Source organism: Sus scrofa, chromosome 9 (genome assembly GCF_054392235.1).
Source record: "Sus scrofa isolate SSC_HxYL_T2T_F1_AM1 chromosome 9, Sscrofa_HxYL_maternal_Yorkshire_Landrace_v2.0, whole genome shotgun sequence".
Taxonomy (NCBI): Eukaryota; Metazoa; Chordata; class Mammalia; order Artiodactyla; family Suidae; genus Sus; species Sus scrofa.
The window spans coordinates 49,112,744-49,137,933 of NC_139391.1; the positions used below are offsets into that span (position 1 = coordinate 49,112,744).

The 25,190-nt window shown below is 37.5% G+C and overlaps 1 protein-coding gene and 1 non-coding gene across 2 annotated transcripts in view; one reads left to right on the forward strand and one right to left on the reverse strand.

Annotated features, from left to right (window-relative positions):
- Positions 1–25,190, forward strand: part of LOC146399891 (uncharacterized) — a 393,141-nt gene that overhangs the window by 119,395 nt on the left and 248,556 nt on the right. Inside the window, exon 2 of the mRNA XM_084976388.1 lies at positions 19,340–19,713. The gene's annotated coding sequence lies outside the window, so the exon portion shown is untranslated. The remainder of the gene's footprint in view (positions 1–19,339; positions 19,714–25,190) is intronic.
- Positions 3,991–4,069, reverse strand: MIR9804 (microRNA mir-9804). The gene has a single exon (NR_128486.1). It is a non-coding gene; the product is annotated as a microRNA mir-9804 (primary transcript).

Here is a 25,190-nt window from a genome sequence, read left to right on the forward strand (position 1 = left end):
CAGGGAGCCAACAGGATCCCCAGCATGATAATAATAGTGCCACTTTTTCCATATTCTGGAGATTGAAAACAATGTTCATTATTAATCATAGCTCAGTTAATTCAATACAAGTCATCATTTGGATGCTTCAGTGTGTTTGTTATACTTCTGGGCACTATTATTACAATTACATATTTTTATCTTTTTTTTTTTCCCCTTGCTGGATATAGATCTCATATACTTGTTTTCTCTAGCTCCAAAGCAGAGAGTCTGGAGTTTACCCTTTATTAATCAGACTGTTTTGGGGTCCTTTCTGTTTGGGGAAGCTCTTGGGGAATGTGAACGTTTACCAGTTCCAATCACTCTTTGATGAATCCCAGGAAACCTGTCTCAGGAGCCCAGAATGCCTTTCTCAGAATGCCACTTAATGACCCCATCTTACCCGCACATTATGGACAAGGATAGTGGAATCTATCCAGGGACTGCAGAGATAACTAGCTTCTCCACCAACTTCAGCAATAACCAGAACAATGTGGGGGAGGATGAGTATTCTAATCCCTTAATAGCAGATGTCATGCCACTTGGCTTTCTTGCCCTTTGTGTTTCAGCAAAAGCCAACGGTCATACCCAATGGCCGCCTGCCTGGCAGATTTCATAGCAGGAAGAGAGCTAAGGTGCAGGAAGAGAAGATATGAATGGATACCTCTCCCCCATGCCTTGAATGCTTCAACTTGGAGGGATGCTTTTTGAAATCACTCAGTACTGTCCCTCTTGTCCCTTAAGTGTTGATTTCTTCCAGGCGTCCTCTTTAGCCCTTTCCCCCTTCTACCCATGATCTCTGAGTGGCCTTAGAATTCAATTTGCCTTTGTGTTCTGATAACCCCCAAAGCACAGCCCATATATCTCTCCTATCCCCAGGCTTCCATTTCTTTACCTGGTGTCCTGTGGTTATTTCAAATATACTGTGTTCAAAATGACACTCCTTATTGTTCCCCTCAAATCTGCTTTTCTTTCTCTGTGTTCCTTTTTATGAAATTGAGTCCTTCCTATCCACTTAACCTGAGCTGGTTTTCTCACATCAACCACTCTGCCTCGTTCTTCTTGCCTGTCCCTTCTGCTTTTTGAAAGTAAGGTTTTCTTATTCCTCTCTATAAGCCTCAATGGTGGAGCCAAAAAAGTGACAGGCTGTAAATATTGGTATAAAAAGGACCAAATGAAGTATTATCATAATGCGTGATGCCATCAAGCATGGCCTGGTCAGTTTCAGCAGCTTAGAGAGGCTCCAGAAGAGTATAGACGTGGGCCTATACTAGTTCATTTGAGAGTAGGGCTCAAGAGGAAGCTCAGTCTGAAAAGTGTGATATTGGCAGGCCTGAGTTCAAGTTGGGCAGTGATGCAGGCCCACAGAGAGCAGTAGAATATATACGGGCAAGGAGCAGGAGCTGGGCAGGGCTCCTGGGAGACACAGAAAGGACAGGCAAAGTCAAGGGCAAGGGCCTGAGTTATTCCCTAAGCTGGGAGGTAAGCACATAAGTATCCTGATGACGGCTCGGTGGGGACACTCCTCCTGTGAACGAGGTTGCTGGTTCAATGTGCAGCTGGCCCACATCTGGGGCCAAGAGCCAGCTGGGTTGTTCACAAGGGAAGCTTATGGCTGAGGGCCAGGACACATGGCTGGGTCTGCGCAGATTCCCCCTATGCTGGTTAGGCTTAGCCTAGAGGCCAAGAAGGGAATGTGGCACCAAGTAGGAGTTAAGGACTCCAGCTACTAGGAAAATATATGTTGCTGCAAATCAGACCTCAGAAGTTCTGAAAATCTGGTTTGGTACTATTTAAGGCAATTGTCTAGATGTAGCTAGGTATTAAAATTGATCTCCTAGAAACATGGAGGGTATAGGAGACCTTTGTCTTGCCTTTGCAACTTTTATGTAAATCTAAAATTATTCCAAAATGAAGTGGGTTTTTGGACTTGGTTTTTTGTTTTGGGTATGGGTATTTGTTTGTTTGTTTCTCCACACTCATGATACATGGAAGTTCCTGGACCAGGTTTTGAATCCAAGCTGCAACTGTGACCTATGCCACAGTTGTGGCAATGTGGAATCCTTAACGTGCTATGCTGGGCCGGGGATCAAACCTGTCCCTCGGCAGCAATCCAAGCCACTGCAGAGACAAAGCTAGATCCTTAACTGGCTGTACCACAGTAGGAACTCCCAAAATGAGTTTGTGGTTTTTTTTTTTTGTTTTTTTTGTTTTTTTTGTTTTTTTTTTTGTCTTTTTGTCTTTTTAGGGCCTCACTTGGGCAAATGGAAGTTCCCAGGCTAGGGGTCCAATTGGAGCTGTAACTGCTAGCCTACACCACAGCCACAACAACTCAGGATCTGAGCCATGTCTGCAACCTACACCACCACTCATGGCAACGCCAGATCCTTAACCCACTGAGCGAGGCCAGGGATCTAACCCGCATCTTCATGGATGCTAGTTGGGATCATTAACCACTGAGCCATGATGGGAACTCCCCAAATGAGTTATTTTGACAAAACATTTATTAAAAATGTGTAACCTAACTGGGTTTAGAATATTGAATGAAGATTAAACATTTGGGAGTCTTCCACTGGAGGAAAAATCAGATGGGTATACTCTATTCTGTACTGTTATCAGATGCACCCAGACTGGCTAGGTTCTCTGTGAAGGGTAGAAAGGCATTTACTTAGGAGATGACTTTGTAGCCACAATGGTTGATTTGGGGTCCTTGCCATGAATCCTATTCAGGAAACAGGCATGCTTCCTATATATCTCCCCTCTGACTCTACTACCAGAATGGGCTGAGAGATGGGCTGAGGACTCTGGAGAGGAGAAAAGGGTAGAGGGAGAGAGGGACCCAGCCACTGCTGTGCTACGGAATTGTCATCCACCCTTTCTTTGCTGCTGCTACTACTTTCAAACTCATCAACCCCTGCCTGTCCTTAGATGACCCAGGGAGTCTTTTTTCTCAAGCTGCCAGTTAACAAGTAAGGTTGCCAACGGAAGCCAGTTGCTCTCTTCTGAGGCTGGAACTTGCAACCTGTCATCTTTTGTTGTCTGCAGAACAGAGAACACAGCCAAGCCGGCAGGGAGAGTCTGTTGTTTGAATGCAGATCTCACTGGAATAGTGCGGTTTATTCACATAGATCAAGGAAGAGCAATAAATCCTTACCACTGCCACCTTTTCTCAGTCTCCGAATGGTCAGGAAAAAAATCATAATGGGTGTGGGATGGAAAGAACCTAACATGGTGACAATTTTTCCCTAAATCTTAACATACTAGAAAGAATGGGCACAACAGTCACAATATAGGTGTATTCACTGGCCTGCATATTTAAGAGCATCTTTATGTGGCTCCCTGATCTGAGAGCCAAAACTCCCAAATATATTGGTAAGTAGGAGTGGGGGAATTAATTGATTGAGAAGATTTCAAACAACCCGAGAGAAAGAGAGAGAGAGCGAAGGGTTCAATAACTAGAGATGGAAGCATGAAAGAGAAGATCCAGCAAAACCAAGTACAAATTAAAAATCCCTCTTGAGAGTTATTTTATCAGTGCAGATGTGAATGATGGGCAAAGAGTCAGTGAGCTCAGCAAGAAAATCTAAATTATTTCAAACCAGGCTGGGCTGCAGAGTTGCCAGGAATTGTGGTGTGCATTTGTTAAGGCACCTCGTTCATTGCTTCCTTCTCATCACCCTCCTTCTTTGACCAGAAATGCCAGGATGGGAGGCTCCTCAGGTAGAATCAGCAGAAGAGAGTATTTGGAGACCCGCCAGGGCCAAATGATAATGCCACAATTCAGGGCAGCCCTGGGGCCTTTGCTGACTCAAATATAGAGAATGGGTATTAATTGAACCTAATTATCAAGTCATTGAAAAAGGACCAATGAGAAGAAGATCCCCTAAAGAGAGAGGACAGTGTATTAGGACAGAACTGAAGCCTCAAAGAAAATATCTAATTCCCAGAGCAAATGAGGACAAGTGGGAAGTGCCTGAGCTCAGGAAGAATTACCTGGGATTCAGCCTGAACCTTCCTGTGTGTCCATCCTCTGATCCTGGGTGAACCCTCTGAGCCAGCTTCCTCATATATAAGAAGTGAACCTGACCTGGCTCTCTTAGTTAGGAGAATCAATTGCCACGACACATAAAAGTCTTTTACACAAAGGAAAATTGTGATTGTAACTGTAGACAAGATAAGGCCCTGCTGACCTTGACCAGGACCAATTTTAACTGTCTCTCCCCATACTGGCCTCTGCATTTGTGAAGCTAAGTGCTTGTTTGATTTTACTTTTATGACTGATATGCAAAGATCTTATTGGCCCTTTTTAATTTGCTCACATTACAGATAGGCAGTATTTCTGATGACTATTTAGGCTGTTAGGATATTGTATTTACAGTGAAATCCCTATTGATAGTTCTGCATTGATTTCTTTTCCCACATCCATCACAATTGCTTTCAAGTACCTACAAATTGACTAAAACTCCCTGCTCAACAGCTCTCCTTACCCACAGTGCAGTTCTTCCAGTCTCCTGAATCAATGAATGAGGAATTATCTATATATCTACATATCTTTGTGCGTTCACATGTATGCCCACAGCACCTGTCTCAATGGAAAACCAAGTCTTTTGGAAATATTGCACAAGGAGTCCTTTTGTCCTCATTCCAAACTTCATTTCCCAAAAAAGGAATAGATATTTCCTCCACTTTACGGATGAAAAGCAGAGGCCCAGGTGCTCATGGAATGAATATTACTACTTCTCTGGAGACCCAAGGCCTCTTATATCGTATACCATAGTCCTGTCATTTCCATAGGAAGGAATTAACCATGGCTGCCTTTCATATTTATTCCACTCTTTATGAAAAACTGCAATTTCTGGGCTAAAGGGCAGTCTGTGTAGGGTCAGGGGGATGGAAGCAGACAAAAGGGGGAACTTAATCTACTACAGGTCTACCCAGAATGAATACCTCTGGTACTACTTTCCCAGTTGGTCTGTGTGACTGATAAATCAATGTGGGGCTGGCTGAGTCTCGAATCCCCCTTCCCTGGAGCCTGCAATATCCGTGCGTGGATGCTGTAGAATACACTGAGTTAGCTGTTCATATCTTCTATCTATCACATACCTCCAAGGCACAGCAGAGGAATCTTAAGGTGCTCGGGCAAAAGAATAGATTTGAAGAGCTCAGGGGAAGAGAAGTATGCGAGCAACCTGCTTTCAGCCCAAGAGTCAGAGGTAGATGATGGGATGTCATTAGAGGAGAATTCCTAAGCCTGGGGACATAATTAACAGAACCATGGCCACCTGCTGTCAGGTGCCAGCATTGGGGGTAATTAGCAAACCGGGTACCTGAGGATCACTAGGTCTAAGATGGGAAAGAAGCAGAAAAAAAAAAAAAGCATTTAAAGGAGCAGAATGAAATCCCAGAAAAAACCTTGTGAATTCAGAATAGCAATCTGGGAAAAAAAAAAAAAAGTCAATTGGCTCCTTTATGAGCTGCTGATGCAACAACAAGCCTGGTCTGGTGAAATATCACTGGACCTATGTGCCCGAGGTCGGAGGTTGACCTGCCCATGTCCAAAGCCAGCGTCATTGTGCTGCAGGGTTCATCCTTAGCATCCAGTAAATAAAGAAAAGGGTAGCAATCGATACAGGACTTGACGAAAGCCCAGGAGAGCCAAAAGGAGTTGGCAGGTCACGGTAGAGAGAGGCAAGAGAAACAAAAAAGCCCCAGAGATGTCAGCCTCAGATTTCTCAAACAACACAAAGGATGCTGGATTTCAATGCACACTGCTTGGCTCTGTTCAGGGTAGAAAAGGGAACAAGGTGGTCAGTGTTAAAGGAGAGAGGGGAAAATGGCTGACGGCAGCCTTGGAGTTGAATTAAAAAACCCCAAATTAAAGGCGTGTGTACTGGACTGAGGCACTGAGTGGGGGTGCGCTCCCAAAGACTCTGCAATTACCAGACTTGGTACTGAGGCTCCCAGGCAGCATGTCACCCACTTGGGGTGGCCCAAATCATCCCCTGCGCACATTATTTCCCTCATTTGAAGGTTGAGCCTTTTAGCCTCTTACGTGGATTCCACTGATTGTCCAGATTCTCCTGTGGAGACATCACCTTAGTATGGATTTCAGCATTCTTCTCCAGAGCATGTTGGATGGAAGGTGGCACAGGAGAGATTTACATCCCATTTTTTTCATATTAAATCTTTAAAAATACTGGCCCATTCCCTAATGTGGCTGACCTGCCCTTCACAGGAGGTGATAAGAACGATACTCCACAGAGGTGTGCAAAATGGTGGCCCTGGACCCACAGGCTCCAAGCTAGTTTTTCCTTGAGATTGCCAGCTACCTCTGTTTCAAGCATTTTTGGCTCCTCGTGCTTTGGGTTTTCTGTGTTTGCTGCCTGCTTGATTCCTGATCTTCCCAGCCTTGGATTATATATAGGCTCTGTGAGTCTCTCGTTTCTGCATCCCTAGGTTTCTCTTAACATTCATCTCATAGAACCCCCCTGGTCTTACCTACTTCTGGCTTGTCCTTACATGATGTCTCTGACCTTGCCCTACCTCCTGCAGTTTTGGTTTACAACTGTTCTTTGGGCTCATCAACTGTTCACAGGCTTGGGTGAAACTGGATACCTGAGGAAGGTGGCAAAGAGGATCAGGAAAGAAGAGAAGGAAGGTGGAACACTGAAGCATAGACTACCTTCAACAGGATTGGTTGATGGTGAAAACCATTACGAAGCATGTATACCTGAATCCCTGAATCGCTGTGTTGTACAGCAGAAATTATCACAACATTGTACATCAACTGCACTTCAATAAAACTTTAAAAAATGAGCAAAAAAGCACTCTTTTAGCAGCTGCTGATGAGATGGTGTGTTGGGTTATTTTTAACACATTGCACACTCAGATCATGTTTCCCAGGGTTTCAACACCAAAGCAATTGCAGCTATTCTGAAACAGCCCTCTCAAAGAAGAAATAATTGTATACATTGGGAGGAAATTTCCATTGATGATTTTAATATGTGGATGTCTGAATAATTGAGACTCTCTAGTTCTAGTCCTAATTTTGTTTTTAATAAGAGTGCACAGATTTATCCATCTCAAATCTGTTTTCTTACAAAAACATAAAAGAAAATTATCATTGATAATTTATTAGAAATAAAATTTTTAGGAGATAAATTCACCAGAGATAAGTAGCAAAAAGGCCTGCAGGTATCAGTGTAAAAATCAACGGCTGAGAGTTAGGCTATACAAATGCTATGGTTCTGCCACTCAGCAGTGGCATCTAGATCAAGGCACTTAATTTTAATTTCCTGCAAAATTAACATCTCTTACCAGTTCTAAAATTCTAAAATCCTATGAATCTAAAAGAATAGAGCTTAAAAAACTTAGAAAAATTAAAATATTGAAGGAACTTTAACTAATTTCTCAGACTAATTTACTTTTAATCCTTTATAATAATATAGGATTCCGAGTCTGGGCTATATAAAGAATAAAACAAGCAAACTTATTTGTAGGAGCTGATTTGTTTCTGTACCAGTTACAAAGCTCCCCTATCATTCCTTCTATGATAATAGAGAAACTGGAAGATTATAAATAGAATGATGTTACAATAAAAATCTATAGGGTAAGTACCAAAGCTTACCAACAAAAACCATAAACCTATGATAAAAAAAAAAAAACACACAAACTTATATGACTGGAAAGATATGACATATTTGTGGAGTGGAAAACTCAAATGTCTTGGTCTCCTCAAATTGATCTATTAATTATCCACAATCCCAATAAAAAGCCCAGAAGTATTTTTTTTAATAAATCAAGTTGATTCTAAAATGAACATGAAAATATAAAGAGCCACGGATAGATAAGCCAATCTCAAAAAGAAGGAAAAGGCTAGAAGATTAAACTATTTGACTTAAGACTTACTATGTGGAGTTCCATCATGGTGTAGTGGAAACAATCCAACTAGGAACCGTGAGATTGTGGGTTTGATCCCTGGCCTCGCCCAGTGGGTTAAGGATCTGGCGTTGCTGTGTGCTGTGGTATAGGTTGCAGTTACAGCTCGGATCTGGCATTGATGTGGCTGTGGTGTAGGCCAGCAGCTGTAGCTCCAATTCGACCCCTAGCCTGGGAACCTTCACATGCCGTGGATGTGGCCCTAAAAAGGACAGAAGGACAAAAAAAAAAAAAAAAAAAAAAAAAAGACTTACCGTGGAGCTATAAAAATCAAGATAGTGTAGCACTAGCCTAATACGAACACAGAAAATGGTGGAACAGAAGAGAGTCCAGAAAGAGACCAACCTATACACAGTCAATTATTTTTGACAGGGGTGCTAAGGCAATTCAATGGAAGAATAATGTCTTTTCAACAAATTTTACTATTACAACTGGATAAACATAGGCAAAAAATAAAAATAAACACAATCCTGGAACTCTACCTTACACTACACACAAAAAGACAGTTGAGATAAATCACATATCTAAAAACCAAAAAACCTTACCAACAGACAAAGACTACTCATCAGACAATGCTGCAACAGAGCAGATGAAGCATGTGGCCATGAATTAAAATAGATAAAACAACTTAAAGGAAATATTGTCTTTAAAAGGGAGACCCCAAGGCAGAAATAGAAGAATCTAGAGAGAACAGATAACAGGAGGAAATGAAACCTGAGCTCCCAGAACCTAAGAAGATAGTAAAGGGGAAAATGTCACCACATAAATGAATTCAAAATTATAAGAAGCGCAGTGAAGAATAAACACTATAGAAAATACAGAATAGATTAGAAGATATAAAAATGAAACATGAGTTAAAGCGAACTAATTAAGCACCACAAAATCAACTTAATGTAAGCAGAAGAATCGAGTTTTAAAAGACAAAGTGACATTAAAGTACTAGAAAACAGGAAAACAGAAAAATGAATATATAAGAAAGTTAGCACTTTCATAAAAATTAATATAACAGATGAACTACAATTCAACCTAATCAGTGAAAACAGGAAGAAAAACAAAACAAAAACAAAAACAAATCATGCAAGCAGAAAAAAATTAAAATACTCTTAAGGAAGGACTTTGTTCAAATTTATGCAAGTTAAGTTTGAAAGGGAAAATATTTTGGGAAACTAGGATATGCCAATCCTACACTAGAAGGCATTTATAAAATATAAATGAATCAATTTCCCTTGAAAAGACCCATCTGTAAAAAAAGTTCTTGGCCTACTATGTTTCACAGAAGAATGTTATCAAAACTTTAAAAAGCATGTAATTCCAACGCTAATTAAACTGTTCCAAAGAATGGGAAAAGAAAATTCGGAGTTCCTGTCATGGATCAGTGGTTAAGGAATCCAAAACATTAGGTTGTGGGTTCGATCCCCGGCCTTGCTCAGTGGGTTAGGGATCCAGCTTTGCCGTGAGCTGCGGTGTAGGTCACAGGCATGGCTCGGGTCCCGAGCTGCTGTGGCTCTGGCGTAGGCCAGCGGCTACAGCTCCAATTAGACCCCTAGCCTGGGAACCTCCACATGCCGCAGGTATGGCCCTAGAAAAGACAAAAAGACCCCCCCCCCAAAAAAAAGGGTAAGTTTAAGGAAAGTCAAATCATATAATCATATTATAGGTGCTAAAAAAGATGGGCAAATACAACATTAAGAACCAAAACTGAGAACCAAACCCTTACCCCAATCATGAGCTTGCAGTGACACAATAGCAGTTTACTCTGGAGATGAGGAAAGAGCATGAAAAGAGACCTCCTCTATGGCAGAGACACAAAGATGTCTGAAACCTGAGGATGGAATTCAAATACTGAGAGAAACCTACCCACAGGTCCTACAAGGCAATAGAAGTCCATAACAAGAGGAATTTGAAGCCTGTCATGCACTGAAGATTATACCAGCAACAGCAAACTACACACCCATTTCAATTACTGACACCATTAAGATAAAAGGCCTCTCTATCCTGTCAATGACTTGATAGGAGAGACTTGACCATTTATGGACATAAATGATATTTATCTCTACATTTACTGTTTCCTACACTTAATTCCTGGCATTCTAAAAAAACTTATGGAGCAAACAGAAACAAGGGGGAAAAAATGATCCGTTTTCAAGAGACAGAGCAGTATACATCCAAAATTTGGTTTGGATGTTTAGACCAATGACACCTGCCACATACTGAAAAGGTTTGAAAAGTTTATTGTTCACATATTGAAACTTTATAAGGAGTACACAGAGGGCTCCCAAGCTGATCTGAATTGGTTTGAAAGAGTAGGGAAAAGAGACTTGCTCAGGTTTTATGGTGTTTAGGGGATGGGACGAGGGTGGGAGTTCCTATATACAGACCAAGGCTTGCATAGTTTGAAATTCCCAATGGTGCCAAAGAAGGGCACACCTGGGCTTTCTCATCAACACATCTAGGGTGGGACAGAAAGAGAAAGGGAAGTGGGAGGGCTTTAAACGGTAGTCAGACAGCAAAAGCGAGTCAGGCTCTAATACACAATAATATGAAGGATGGGAAGGGGAAAGCTGAAGTAAACCACTGTAGGCATCTTAAATGATAGTTGAAGTGATAGAATGTTATTTGAAGGTAGAATGTTGTACTTTAAATATCTGTATTATAAATCCTAGAATGGCATTTCTCAGCTTAAATTCTGTTGACTTTGGGGCCCGAGAATTCTTTGCTGTGAAGGGCTGCCCTGCACATTGTAGGATGTTTAGCTGCATTCTAGGCATCTGCCCATTAGATGCCATAATGAATCCTCACAATTGTGACAATTAAAAATGTATCCAGACATTGCCAAATATCCCCTAGAAGGCAAAATGTCCCCCTGTTGAGAACTGCTTCTCTAAAGCAATCACTAATTTTCTTAAAAAAAAAAGTATAACAAACAAGCCAATAATCAAGATAAAATGGAATCAAACTCAATTAATAAAAAAGAATTCATTAAAAGAAAATGGAACAAAAAAAGTACAACAAATAGAAATTTGGCCAAGTGTTAGATTTCAACTGAATCACAGCAATGAGTAAATATCAATGTTCTTATCACTTCAGTTAAGAGGCAGAGATAGTCATATTGTCTAAAAGCACAAGACTCAATCTTGTGCTAACTACAAGAAACTCATTTTATTTATTTATTTATTTTTTGTTTGTTTGTTTGTCTTTTTGTCTTTTCTAGGGCCACACCCACGGCATATAGAGGTTCCCAGGCTAGCGGTCTAATCAGAGCTGTAGCTGCCGGCCTACACCAGAGCCACAGCAATGCGGGATCTGAGCCATGTCTGCAACCTATACCACAGCTCATAGCAATACTGGATCCTCAACCTACTGAGCAAGGCCAGGGATCAAACCCTCAACCTCATGGTTCCTAGTCAGATTCATTAACCATTGAGCCACAATGGGAACTCCAGGAAACTCATTTTAAATATAAAAACTATATAGGTTAAAAGTAAAAGGATGGAAGATATATCTCATTCAGTTACTAGTTTTAAAAGTTTTTAAAAAGCTAGAATGGCTTTATTATAAGACAAGAGAAAAAGTAGACTTTAGAACAAGGCCAATCATTAGGGATAAAGATAGACATTACATGATAGTAAAGATTTATTAGTTGATAGTATAAGAATACTTCAAAGTACATAACCAAAAATTGATAGGATAAAGAGACAAATTCACAGGTAAAGTTGGAGACATCAATACTCCTCTCTCAGTAAGGATATAGACCTAAATATTTACAGAATTTTTTACCCAAAAAGCAAAATTTATTCTTTTTAAAGAATACATCATTTACTAAAGTACAACATATTCTAGGCTCTAAATGTGTCAAAAGTTAGAAAATAATTGAAATCATATAAAGTATGTTTTGTGACCACAATGGACTCAAACTAGAAATAAATAAGAGATGTATTTAATATCCCAAAATATTTTGAAATTAAACTAAATAAAATGAAACAAAGGTAAAATTACAATGTCGATTAAAATACTGAGTTGAAAAAAATGAAAATACAATATATCAAAATTTGTTAGATGTAGAAAAAGTAGCGATTAGATGGAAATTTTTAGAATAAAATGTTTATAATAGAAAAAAATCTCAAGTTAAAAATCTAATTCTGCTTTATTAAATTAGCAAGATAGCAAATTAAATGTACACCATAAGGAGGAAATAAACATAAGAGCAAAAATCAATGAAAATTTAAAAACAATAGAGAAAAATTAGTAAAACCAAGAAATGTCTTTTAAATATATATAATAAATATATAATATAAATATTTATATAGCTTTTAAACTTCCATTAAAAAAACCTTCAGGCACAGATAGTGTCACTGGTGAATTTTACCAAACATTTATGGGAGAAATGAAGCTAATTCTACACAAATACTTTCAGAAAATAGAAGACAAAGGAACAATTTTCAATTCATTTAATCATTAAATGAATACTACCTAAAACCAAAACTACACAGATATTACAACACAAGAAACTAAAGAATACAGTCCATCAAACATGGATGCAAAACCTCCTACCAAAACTTTGGCAGAAATATATCAATAGGATAATACATTATGATCATGTGGAGTTGACCCCAGGAATGCAAGGTTGGTTCAATATTTGAAAATTAATAAAGAAAACAATGATCAATATATTTTAAAAGGGAAAATTATATAATCATCTAAAATAGACTCAGGAAAAAAAGACAAAATTTAAAATCCATTTATAATATATAACAAAATATCTCTGAGTAAACTACCTGACCAAGAGCATCAATGAAAAACTTTCAGCTAAAATTATCTTCAGGAGTTCCCGTTGTGGCACAGTGGTTAATGAATCCAACTAGGAACCATGAGGTTGCGTGTTCAATCCCTGCCCTTGCTCAGTGGCTTAACGATCTGGGGTTGCCGTGAGCTGTGGTGTAGGTCACAGACGTGGCTCGGATCCTGCATTGCTGTGGCTCTGGTGCAGGCTGGCAGCTACAGCTCTGATGAGACCCCTAGCCTGGGAACCTCCATATGCCACGGGAGCAGCCCAAGAAATGGCAAAAAGACAAAAATTTTAAAAATTAAAGAAAAATTAAAATAAAATTATCTTCAAAGGTAATTAATTTTATCCCCCAAGATCAAGGAAAGAGACAAAGATATCCATTCTACAGCTACAATTCCACATTACTAAAGGTTCTAGCCAGAACAATAAGGAAGAAGAGATGAAAAGAAAAGGAAATAAAACAAAATAAAAAGCTGTCCAGATTGGAAAGGAGAAGTAAAACTATCTCTATTCTTAGATCACATTCTTATATGTTTAGAAAATCTTGTGGAGTATACAACAGAGCATTAAGAATAAATCAGTTTATCAGTGGCAGAGGTACAAGCTAAATGTACAAAAATCAGTTTCTGATATGTTAGCAATGAAAATCAGAAATTAAGGAAAAATCAAATCTGTAGAAGAGCATAAATAACATGAAATACTGATTGACAAATCCAACAAAACATGTGAAAGCCCTGTAAATAATACAAAACATTGCTGAAAGATTAAGAAATACTTAAAGAAATGGAGAAATAGATGGTTTTCATAGATTAAGACAATCGATATTGTTAAGAAATTAATTCCCCCCAAATTGAATTTTATGTAAATAACGAAACCCTAGCTTAAAAAAAAAAAAAAAAGAACATGTTTTGTAGATATTGTCAAACTGATTCTAAAACTTACATGGTAATATAAATGATCTAGAATAACCAGGACAGGAGTTCCCATTGTGGCTCAGTGGTAACGAACCCAACTAGTAAGCATGAGGATGTGGGTTTGATCCCTGGCCTCAATCAGTGGGTTAAGGATCCAGCATTGCCATGAGGTGTGGTGGAGGTCAAAGATTCAGCTCAGATCCCACATTGCTATGGCTGTGGTGTAGGCTGACAGCTACAGCAGATTCAAACCCTAGCCTGGGAAATTCCATGTACCATGGGTGTGGCCCTGAAAAAATTAATTATTTTTTTTTTAAAAAAAGAATAACCAGGACTACTTTTAAAAAGAATAAGGTGGGGGAGTTCCCGCCGTGGCACAGTGGTTAACGAATCCGACTAGGAACCATGAGGTTGCGGGTTCGGTCCCTGACCTTGCTCAGTGGGTTGATGATCCGGCATTGCCATGAGCTGTGGTGTAGGTTGCAGATGCAGCTCGGATCCCGTGTTGCTGTGGCTCTGGTGTAGGCCAGTGGCTACAGCTCCGATTAGACCCCTAGCCTGGGAACCTCCATATGCCACAGGAGTGGCACAAAGAAATAGCAAAAAGACAAAAAAAAAAAAAAAAAAAAAGGTGGGAAGACTTAACATTACCCGAGTTTAAAATTGAATCTACAAGAACCAAAACAATATTTTGCTATAAAGATAGCCTATAAATAGATAAATGGAACAAAAGTGGAAGTCCTAAAATGCCTAACTTGGTCAATCAATTTTAGAGAAAGCTGCAAGGCAAGTCAGTGGGGAAATGGTAGTCTTTTCAACAAAAGGTACTGGAAGAATCAGATATCCCTAAGCAAAAAAGCAAGTAAGCAAAGAAATAAACCTTCAATTCATACCTTTCCTTTACAAAAAATAACTCAAATAGATCATAGGCCTAAATGAAAATCTAAAATTATATTTTTAAAAAATTTACAAACCCCAAACTATAAAAAGTCTAAAAGGAAAAAAATGGAACACTGGACTAGGCAAAGATTTGTCATATATGACACCAAATGCATCATCCATACTGTAAAAAAAATTGGTAGAGTGGACTTGATCAAAATTAAGAACTTCTGTTCTTCAAAAGACATTGTTAAGAGAATCAAAAGACACACATTAGGAAGTAATATCTGCACATCATATTTCTGATTAAGAACTTGTCCCCAGAATATATAAAGAAACTACAAACTTCAATAATAAGAAAATAAATTAGCAATAAAAAAGGGATAAGACATGGAGTTCCCTGTGGCATAGTGTTTAAGGATTTAGTGTTGTTACTGCTATTGCTAGGATCCCTGGCCCAGGAACTTCTGCATGCCACAGGTGCAGTCAAAAGAAAAAGAAAAAAAGGGGGGGGGGCAGAATACAACTAAAAGTACATTTCACCATTTAAGAAAGTATACAGATAGCAAATAAATACATGAAAAGACATTCAATATACCACTTATTAGGAAAACACAAATTAAAACTGCAAAGAGGTATAAGTACATACCTATCAGAATACCTAAAACAAAAAAGCCCTGACCATGTAGAATACAGAATACAGAAGCACTACAACTCTCCAACACTGCCAATGGGAATATAAAATGGTACAACTACTTTAAAAAAGTTTGCCGAGTTACATCAACAAAAATGACAGAGTACCTCCAAAATGTTGTTTTCCATAAAAACAATGAAGAAACTGACAAAAATGATCCAACTCGCATTTTAAGAACTCTTAGAATTACCCAAATGCTTATAGCAATCCAGGGAACAGCTATTAAAAAAACAGCGGAATCTTGGTAAGAACAGTTAGTTTTGCAACATTTTAACTTGCCCTATTCCAAGGTCCTGTTCTTCAGCTCCATAGCCACTTTGAAAAATAACAGCTTGCATTCCCAGTGCAGCCTGGCAGCCACTAGAAGGAACATAATGAAGCCAAAGCTCTTGCAGAACCTCATGTGCAAAGCACAACTATAGTTTTATCTATTTGGTGGTTCCCCAGAAGATCCAGCTTACAAGGCTGCCTGTATTTTATTTAACATGCAGCTTACCCAGTATGAAAAGCCTTCTCTCTAGTGAGCCCCTGTCAAAAAGTCACTGACAGGTATTTTAACTTTGTGGCTGCATGAAGTGGGGAAAATAATTGGGGTAAACAGTAGTTAAATCAAAAGTATTAAAAGGAAAAGCTGGGTAACAGAGTTTGCTTGGCAGGAAGTGAGAGCTAAGGCAGAGAAGTGTCAGTGTTCCCAACACACACACACACAGCCTTTTGGCAAAGACTAGGAGATTTATGTGTTCTTGGCTGTGGTAGGATTAATAGTGGCTACCAAAGATGCCCAAGTCCTAATCTCTGCAAATGTTACCATACATTCAAGCTCTTGAATGTTACCATACCTGGCAAAAAAACAAAAACAAAAAAACAAAAAAACAAAAAAAACTAATGTTATGATAAGGATACTGAAATGGGGAGATTATCTGGATGGGCCATAATTTTGCAATAAAAATTGCACTTATATGAGGGAGGTCAAGGGAGATTTGGCACAGAAGGAAAGAGCAATGAGAAGACCAAAGCAATCTTCTCTGACCACAATGCCATGAAATTAGAAACCAACCATGGGAAAAGGAAAGAGAAAAAACCTACTACATGGAGACTAAACAACATGCTACTAAAAAACCAATGGGTCAATGAGGAAATCAAGAAGGAAATTAAAAACTACCTTGAAACAAATGATAATGAAGACACAACCTCTCAAAATCTATGGGATGCTGCGAAAGCAGTGCTCAGAGGAAAATTTATAGCAATACAGGCCCTTCTCAAAAAAGAAGAAAGATCCCAAATGGACAACTTAACCCTCCACCTAAACGAATTAGAAAAAGAACAAAAAAGTCCTAAAGTCAGCAGAAGGAAGGAAATTATAAAGATCAAAGAAGAAATCAATAAAATAGAGACTCAAAAAACAATAGAGAAAATTAATAAAACCAAGAGCTGGTTCTTTGAAAAGGTGAACAAAATTGACAAACCCCTGGCCAGACTCACTAAAAAGAGGAGAGAAAGAACCCAAATAACCAAAATTATAAATGAAAAAGGAGAAATCACAACGGGTACAGCAGAAATACAAAAAACCATAAGAGAATACTATGAACAACTGTATGGCAACAAGTTTGACAATCTGGAAGAAATGGACAATTTTCTAGAATCTTACAGCCTGCCAAAACTGAATCAAGCAGAAACAGACCAACTGAACAGACCGATCACTAGAAATGAAATTGAAGAGGTCATAAAATCACTCCCTACAAATAAAAGTCCAGGACCAGATGGCTTCACAGGTGAATTTTATCAAACATATAAAGAGGAATTGGTGCCCATCCTCCTTAAACTCTTTCAAAAGGTTGAAGAAGAAGGAATACTCCCAAAGACATTCTGTGAGGCCACCATCACCCTCATTCCAAAACCAGACAGAGATACCACCAAAAAAGAAAACTATCGCCCAATACCATTGATGCATACAGATGCAAAAATTCTCAACAAAATCTTAGCCAACCAAATCCAACAACATACCAAAAAAATTATACACCATGACCAGGTAGGGTTCATCCCAGGTTCACAAGGATGGTTCAACATATGCAAATCAATCAGCATCATACACCACATTAACAAAAAAAAGGTCAAAAATCATATGATCATCTCAATAGACGCAGAAAAAGCATTTGACAAAGTTCAACATCCATTCATGATCAAGACCCTCGCCAAAGTGGGTATAGAGGGAACATTCCTGAATATAATCAAAGCTATTTATGATAAACCCACAGCAAATATAATCCTCAATGGGGAAAAACTGAAAGCCTTCTCACTCAAATCTGGAACAAGACAGGGATGCCCACTCTCACCACTGCTCTTCAACATAGTTTTGGAAGTCTTAGCCACAGCAATTAGACAAACAAAAGAAATCAAAGGCATCCATATAGGAGGAGAAGAGATCAAACTGTCACTGTATGCAGATGATATGATACTATACCTAGAAAACCCTAAGGACTCAACCCCAAAACTCCTTGAACTGATTAATAAATTCAGCAAAGTGGCAGGATATAAGATTAACATTCAGAAGTCAGTTGCATTTCTGTATACCAGCAATGAAACATTAGAAAAGGAATACAAAAAAATGATACCTTTTAAAATTGTACCTCACAAAATCAAATACCTCGGAATACACCTGACCAAAGAGGTAAAGGACCTATATGCCGAGAACTATAAAACTTTAATCAAAGAAATCAAAGAAGATGTAAAGAAATGGAAAGATATTCCATGTTCCTGGATTGGAAAAATCAATATTTTGAAAATGGCCATACTACCCAAAGCAATCTACAGATTCAATGCAATCCCTATCAAATTACCCATGACATTTTTCACAGAACTAGAACAAACAATCCAAACATTTATATGGAACAACAAAAGACCCAGAATCGCCAAAGCAATCCTGAGAAACAAAAACCAAGCAGGAGGCATAACCCTCCCAGACTTCAAGAAATACTACAAAGCCACAGTCATCAAAACAGTGTGGTATTGGTACCAAAACAGACAGACAGACCAATGGAACAGAATAGAGAATCTGGAAATAAACCCTGACACCTATGGTCAATTAATCTTTGACAAGGGAGGCAAGAACATAAAATGGGAAAAAGAAAGTCTATTCAGCAAGCATTGCTGGGAAACCTGGACAGCTGCATGCAAAGCAATGAAACTAGAACACACCCTCACACCATGCACAAAAATAAACTCCAAATGGCTGAAAGACTTAAATATACGACAGGACACCATCAAACTCCTAGAAGAAAACATAGGCAAAACACTCTCTGACATCAACATCATGAATATTTTCTCAGGTCAGTCTCCCAAAGCAATAGAAATTAGAGCAAAAATAAACCCATGGGACCTCATCAAACTGAAAAGCTTTTGCACAGCAAAGGAAACCCAAAAGAAAACAAAAAGACAACTTACAGAATGGGAGAAAATAGTTTCAAATGATGCAACGGACAAGGGCTTAATCTCTAGAATATATAAACAACTTATACAACCCAACAGCAAAAAAGCCAATCAATCAATGGAAAAATGGGCAAAAGACCTGAATAGACATTTCTCCAAAGAAGATATACAGATGGCCAACAAACACATGAAAAAATGCTCAACATCGCTGGTTGTAAGAGAAATGCAAATCAAAACTACCATGAGATACCACCTCACACCAGTCAGAATGGCCATCATTAATAAATCCACAAATAACAAGTGCTGGAGGGGCTGTGGAGAAAAGGGAACCCTCCTGCACTGCTGGTGGGAATGTAAACTGGTACAGCCACTATGGAGAACAGTTTGGAGATACCTTAGAAATCTATACATAGAACTTCCATATGACCCTGCAATCCCACTCTTGGGCATCTTTCCGGACAAAACTCTACTTAAAAGAGACACATGCACCCGCATGTTCATTGCAGCACTATTCACAATAGCCAGGACATGGAAACAATCCAAATGTCCATCGACAGATGATTGGATTCGGAAGTGGTGGTATATATACACAATGGAATACTACTCAGCCATAAAAAAGAATGACATAATGCCATTTGTAGCAACATGGATGGAACTAGAGACTCTCATCCTGAGTGAAATGAGCCAGAAAGACAAAGACAAATACCATATGATATCACTTATAACTGGAATCTAATATCCAGCACAAATGAACATCTCCTCAGAAAAGAAAATCATGGACTTGGAGAAGAGACTTGTGGTTGCCTGATGGGAGGGGGAGGGAGTGGGAGGGATCGGGAGCTTGGGCTTATCAGACACAACTTAGAATAGATTTATAAAGAAATCCTGCTGAATAGCATTGAGAACTATGTCTAGATACTCATGTTGCAATAGAAGAAAGGGTGGGGGAAAAACTGTAATTGTAATGTATATGTGTAAGGATAACCTGACCCCCTTACCGTACAGTGGGAAAATAAAAAAAAATAATAATAAAAAAATAAAATAAAATAAAAATAGAAGTATAACCTAAAAAAAAAAAAAAAAAAAAAAAAGACCAAAGCAAGATGCTACACTGCTGGCTTGGAAGATGGGGTAAAGACCCATGAACCAAGGTATGCAACTCTAGAATTTGGAAATTACAGAGAAACAGATTCTCCCCCTTGATCTTCTGGAGAGATTGCAGCCCTACTAACACCACGATTTCAGTCCAATGAAAATTATTTCAGAGTTATTCAGAACTACAATAGAATAAATGTATGTTGTTTTAAGTCATCTAGTTTGTGGTAAATTTTTTAAAACCATAGAAAACAAATAGACAGCTTTTATGGAAATCTTTATCCAATCATTTGATGACCACAAAGCTAGACATAGAGAAAACAAATAACAAAATGCAGACATAAGTCCTGCCTTATCAGTAATTTGATTAAATACAACTAAATTAAACTCTTCAATTAAAAACATAGATTGGCAGAATATGTTGAAATCATTAAACTATATGCTATCTACAAGGGACACACTTTAGGTTCAGAGACACAAATTGGTTGAAAGTAAAAGGTTGGAAAATATATATTCCATGCACATAGTAACCAAATCAGAGTTTGAGTGATTCCACTAATATCAGAAAAAAATAGACCTTAAGACAAAACTGTTACTAGAGACAAAGCAGAGTATTTTATAATGATAAAAATATTCATCCATCAAGAAGATATAATTATCAACATGCATATAACTAACAAAGAGTAAAATTAGCATAATTCAGGGAGAAAAAGACAATTCAATGATAAGAGTTGGCAACTTCAATAACCTATTTTATTTTATTTTTATTTTTTTTGGCCACTGCTGTGGCACATGGAAGTTCTGGGACCAGGGGTTGAACCCATGCCACAGCAGTAACAACACCAGATCCTCAACCCACTGAGCCACTAGGGAATTCTTCCATAATGCTATCTTTTATGTTATAAATATATTTTGTAGAATGCTATTTTAATTCCTTTGTCCCTTTTACTGTCTATTTTGAGTTATTTTTCTTAGAGGTTTCCCTAGGGATTAACATTCTCATTTATAACAGTCTTGTTCAGATTTACAGCAACTTAATTTCAATAGCATATGTTACAGATTGAATGAATTGTACATGCCCCCAAAACATACTGTGAGGCCCTAACCCTCAATGTGACTGTATTTGGATAAAGGGCCATTAAAGAGGTAATCAAAATTAAGTAAGATCAAAAGACTGGGGTTATTATTTGATAGGACTGGTATCCTTATAAAAAGAGGGAGAAACACCAGAGGCCTCTCTCTATTCGTACACACAGTAAAGGACATGTGAGAACACAGTGACATAGTTGCTGTCCACAAGTCAGGAAGAGAAGCTTCACCAGAAACCAGTTCTGATGCCATTTTGATCTTAGACTTCAAGCTTTTGGAACCATAAGAAATAAATGATTGTTGTTTAAGCCATCCAGTCTGTGGCAATCTGTTATGGCAGCCCCAGCAGACAAATACAATTTATAAAAACTTAGTTTCTGTATAGTTCCATTCCCACATCCTCTTTATGCAGGTATCTTTACAATGTACACATACTTACACTGCATGCCTATAAACACAGATTTATAATTATTGCTCTATGCATTTGTCTTTCCAATCAGGAGAATTACAAATAATAACATATGATCTTTTATTTCCTCATGTGAGTTTGAATTACATCTAATATTCTTTCATCAGATCCACGCATAGAGTTAAAACTGTAAAATTCTTAGAATGTACATAGATGTAAATTTCCATGACTTCAGATTAGGCAATGGTTTATTAACCATGTCACCTAAAGCACAAACAACTAAAGAAAAAAAGATACATGGAGTTCCTGACATGGCTCAGGGGTTACTGAATCCGACTAGGAGATTGCAGGTTCAATCCCTGGCCTTGCTCAGTGGGTTAAGGATCTGGCATTGCTGTGAGCTGTGGTATATAGGTCGCAGATGCGGCTCGGATCTTGCGTTGCTGTAGCTCTGGTGTAGACCAGCAGCTACAGCTCCAATTAGACCTCTAGCCTGGAACCCTCCATATGCCATGGGTGCAGCCCAAGAAAAGACAAAAAGAAAAAGAAAAAAAAAATATATATATACATATATAAATTAGACGTCATAAAAATGAAAAATATTTGTGATTCAAAGAAGCCTATCCACAAAGTGAAAAGACAATACACAGAATGGATAAAAATATTTTCAAATTGCATATCTGAAAAGGGTTAATATCTAGAATATATTAAGAACACTTAGAATGCAAGAATTAAAAGACAAATAGCCCAACTTAAAAGTGGGCAAAGGCTTTAAGCACATATTTGTCCAAAGAAGATAGACAAATGGCCATTAAGCACATGAGAAAATGCTCAATATAATTAGTCATTAGTCAATGTAAATCAAAATCCCAATGAGATATCACTTCATGTCAACAATCTTTTTAAAAAAGGAAAATAAGTGTGGCAAGGATGTGGAGAAATTGGAACCCTGATGGGAATGTAAATTGGTGTATCTGCTGTGGAAAGCTTTTGGATGGTTTCTCAAAAAGTTAAACATAAGTAGCCATGTGATACAGCAATTCCACCTAAGTATACCCATGGCAATTGTAAAGACTCATTCACAAAAGAATTTTTACATGAATTTCAAAATGTGGAAACAAGCCAAATGTCCACCAAGAGAGGAGTATATAAACAAATTATGGTTCATCTATACTTAAAATACTATTTGAGCAACAACAAAAAATGAAGTGGAACATGGAATACATGGAACAACTTAGGCTTATCTCAAAATAATTATGCCAATGAAAGGAGCCACCATAAAAAGAATACATACTGTATGATTCCACTTATATAAAATTCTAGAAAATATGACTTAATCTCAAGTGACAGAGATCATGTTCTTGATTCCTTGGGGATGAGGGCCAGGGTTAGGAGGTATGAGAGAGAAGAATTATAATGGGTCAAGAAGAAATTTTTAGAGGTTGATAGGTATATTCATTATCTTGATTTTGGTGTCAAAACTTATCAAGTAGTATACTTTTAACATGTGCAATTTATTGCTTTTTAATTATACTTCATTAAGCTGTTAAAATAATTGGAAGAAGACCAAAGTCCCAATTAAAAGATGGGCAAAAATATTTGAACAGATACTTCAGCAAAGAATAGCTATAGATCGCAAATAAGCACATGAAAAGATGTTCAACATCATTAATTATTAAGAAAATGCAAATTAAAGTCACAATGAGATATTGCTAGACACCTACAAAATTATTCCCCGACCTAGCCCCCCACCCCCGCCCCACCCAGCCAAAAAGAAAAAGGGTAAAACAAAGGGTTGACAGGACTACACAGCAATCGTAATTTTCATACATGGAGGGAATGAATGTAAAATGATATAGCCACTTGGGAAAACAGTTTGGAAATTTCTAATAGTTAAACATACACTTACCATACAACTCATATTTTTCACTTCTAAATAGTTAAAGAAATGAAAGCATAAGTGTACACAAAGATCTGTAGGTTATTTATAACAGGCTTAAATCTAGAAACATTCCAAATGTAAATGGATAAATAAACAGTAGTACATCCATATAATGGACTCCTCAATAATAAAAAAATCTATTAATAAATATAATAATGGGAATGTATTTCAAAAGCATTATGATAAAGGGACAGAAGATACAAAAAAACTCTGTACTGTATAATTCCATTGGTTCTAGACAAAACAAAACCATGGGTAAAAATATCAGATCAGTGGTTGCCAGATGTGGAAATGTTGGGGAAGTGTCACAAGGGAACTTTTTGTGGTGTTGAAAATATTCTTTATCTTTAATGTACTGGCAATTAGCAACCTATATACATTTGTCAAAATTCTCTGAGCTCTACACCTAAAAGCATGAATTTACCCATATGAAAATGACTCAATAACCTGATTTTTAAAAAATTTTTCATTACTCTTGATTTAAAAAAAAAAGCCTCAATAAATAGAGCTAGATACTTTCTTAATATAATTAAACACTTCTTTCTGAGCCCCAGTTAAACATCACTCATAACTATAAAACTGTAGAGGATTCCCACAATCATGACTATTATTTAACACTGTACAGGAGGTACTAGCCAACACAAATGGAATAGAGGAAAAAGTTAGCAGTACAAAATTGGAAAGAAGGAAGAAGACACAATCACTATTTGAAGGTGTTTGATGGTAACCTGGAAAATGCTAGAGAACAAACTGCATAAAAGTATAAACTCAAAAAAACAAGTCAGTGGAGATATACACAGAATGTGAATTAATCAATGATTTCCATCTATGTAAACAATAGCCAGTTGGAACACACAATAGAAGAAAGAACCCCATTCACAACAGTGACACAAAAAGACAAAAGGCAGAAGAAAAAATTAACACAAAAACAAAACATATTAAGGAAACTTTATAAAACTAACTAAAGATAGTAAAATTTAACAAATGGAAGGATATATACTTTAGATAGGGAGAACCAACATCATAAAGATGTCAATTTTATCCAACTGAATTAAAATAATGTAATCTTAGTAAAATTACCAAATTTTTCAAAAAGCTAGATAATTCCTTAAATTCACATTTAAACAATATTTAAAATATAAATAAACAATATTTATAAAATTTCCGAAAGGGAAAAGCAAGGGAGAGAAATGAATGATCTATTTGATTTCAAACATACTATAAATCCATGACATTAAGGCATAAAGAACATAAAGAGATGGACACAGTTATGGAAGAAAAAATCAAGAAAATTTAGAAATAGAACTAGACAGATAGGTAGCTAGGTAGGTAGGTAGATATTATGCTATATAACAAAAGTGGCATCTCAAATCGGAGGGGAAAGCAGACTATTCAGCAAAAGTTCCTAGAACAATTGGATTCACATGCTACACCTCAAACAAGGATAAATTCCAAATAAATCAATATTTAAGTGTAAAACTTGAAACTATAAAAGTACTGCAAGAAAGCAAAGAAGGATTCTATTACAGGGTTGGGTAGGGAAAAGCCAATCTAAATGTAAATCAAAATCCCAAAATTTTCTAAATTGTTATATTCAGCTACAAAAAGCTAAAAGAAAAATAATGCAAAACTTAAAATTTAGCATGAAGACATACCATTAAACAATGAAAAATGTAAACGTTAAAACCGAATAAAAATATTTGCAACCAATACAAAGAAAAGGAGCTTATCTCCCAAATATATAGAGTCCCTACATTTTGATAAAAACCAATAAGAAAATGGCCCAAGAATATAAAAGCAAATATAAATTATTTTTACATACACGAAAATACTTATAAGTGAAATGCAGTTTTAAAATTACACTGAAACACTATTTTTCACTTATCAGATTGTCAAAAATCCAAAAGTGTGATGCAATCTGTCGGTGGGGCTATAGGCAGAGTTACTTTCATACATTGCTGATGGGAATGTAAATGGTTACAGCCCTTAGGGAGGGCAGT